We start from the raw sequence: 2,429 nt of genomic DNA on the forward strand, positions 1-2,429 counted from the left end.
TCCGAAATTATGGCGTTTGAGTTGTGGGGCTGTGCCAGTAGATCAAAAATTTCATCCATCCTAAGGAAATGACAAAAAAATGTGTATTATAAATGCACCTTGGTTATATTAGCAACCACATACTACACAACGATCTGAGAATTGACACTGTCCAGAAGGTAGTGAAAAACAGCAATGGAATCCATGATGGTAAGATTATTGACCACAATAACCCTGCATTAATTCCCATATTAAAACCATCAGCTATTAGAAGATTGAAGAAGAAGCATCTTTTTGATTTAGGCTGTTCTAAATGCTGCTTAATCATTAAAAAATATGTACTTAATAATTTATTAGTATTACAGATTTTTTTTGTGAATTACAATCTGTCGTTCTTATACAACATTCAGTTATTTTGATGGTTTATTAAATAAAGGAAAAAGGTTGATAGGTCACCCATTGGTGATCCGATTCGATGTTGGATATAGATGTAGTCCTGTTGTGAAAATATTAATTAAGCTTACGAGTAATTGTTCATATTATAGAATTAATAAGGAATATCAAAAAGGAGCCGTTTTCTTCTGAGCCGTTCAATGCCATGGTTTTTTATTAAGTTTTTGGCCATGATGTTAGGGTGGTTCTGTATTCTATCCTTGTATCTCAGACTGAACTTTTCAATTTCTTCCTTTAAAGTGTTAATGTTCAAATCTGTATGAACCAATCAATTTGGGACATACTTGGGTGCGTTTATAATTTTTTTCAAAATCTTGTTTTGAAATCTTTGTATTGTGGCGATGTTGGATTTGCGTGCTGTTCCCCAAAGCTCTATTCCGTACGTCCAAATTGATTTCAACATGACTTTGTACAGAAGAATTTGTTCCATGTGCTCAACTGGGATTTTCGGTTTAAATATTACAGAAATTGTAACAGTAAATTCACCATATAAAGATAAGACAACCGTTTGAGTTTGCATAAAAAACCCCTTCATTTCAAAAGAAGTCAGCATTACAGCTCATGGAATCTCGTCAAGTTCTGTTGTTATATATTGTTAAGCACTCGCAGTAGAGGGGTACTCAGATCGAATCCCGGTCGAGTACAGAATACAAACAGTGTTATTCATTTTTATTGATTGGCAAAATAATGACCATTATTGGGCTGTCGTCGATGGTTTTTATTATTATTTTTTTATTTAAACGTTGGAACCGTAAGCGTCAATAACAAGAACTATAATAAAAAGTAATAAACGCAATTGTCACAAGTTTTCTTTAATCAAGTCTTCAGTTAATTACATCGATTATATAAATCTTCGAATAACAACACTGTTGACATAATAAATCTATAATGCATTCAAGTATAGTTCATACGCCAATTTTTAAACGTGTGCGCTCATAATGACCAGCCAAATCCAAACAAGGAAGGAATATATTAGCAATATATTGCGACTTATATAGCAATTGCACATAACTCCGAAATAACAAAAAAACGCATCAAATCTTTAATCTCCAGAATTAATTATCAAATTTATTCCAACAATCAATTTAAAATAGCACCAATCCATTATATCGTTATCCATGACATTCGAATGTTTTAAAGCGATAGTTTTTTAATGCTGGTCACTCGCGTCATTAAAACGTTCGTATACGTATATTTATTTGCATAAGAAGTCGTGTCGCAGCGTTTCACCAAATTAGGAGTCATATTTTTCTATAGAATTATCTATCGGTATTTTTATTATGAAAACGCTGAATCTTATCGTGTGTACTGAGAAGACGGCAGCAGATACAAAATGACATTGCACAATGATAAGAAGAAACGATTTAATAAAAATTCTGATGCTGAATTGAATTCTTAAAATAATAAGCATAAGAATTAATAGCGTTTCGAAAGGTAATTTACTAATAAATGTGATGGACGTACGACAAAAATTAATAATGATTATGAACATTAAGTGATGAAATCAAGAGTAAGAGTGATGAAATTTTAATGTAACTTTAGAAAATACTATATTTGAAATGTAAGCAGCGCTATTTGCTAAAAACAAATTGCTAATATGCTTTATTTATAATTTTGCAAGCCAAATATGGTAATAATAATAAATAAAAATATAATTAGAATAATGTATGTTTTAGTTTAAAAAAATAAATAATTGCAAATGAAGCAAAATTAATCACGTGAGGCTCAAATGGATGGAGGTTAAGACAAAAAAATCACGAAAAATCATGTGGGGGAGGGAAAGGTCTAGTAAGATATCACGTGAATTTGGTTTTTATCTCAACTTAAAAAAATCAAAAATTTCTAAAGTTTCAAAATTTTTTAAATCACCAAGAAATTTTAAATCACCAAGGAGGAGAGGGGGGTCCAAAAAACCTTCAAAAAGGAACACGTGAATAATGGGCGCCCCCAAACCATATTAATACAGCCCAGTTGAACATTATCATCCTGATTAGATT

This window comes from Ctenocephalides felis, unplaced genomic scaffold (assembly GCF_003426905.1).
Source record: "Ctenocephalides felis isolate EL2017-DRISC unplaced genomic scaffold, ASM342690v1 CF-g0.4_SCAFFOLD_01886, whole genome shotgun sequence".
Lineage (NCBI taxonomy): Eukaryota > Metazoa > Arthropoda > Insecta > Siphonaptera > Pulicidae > Ctenocephalides > Ctenocephalides felis.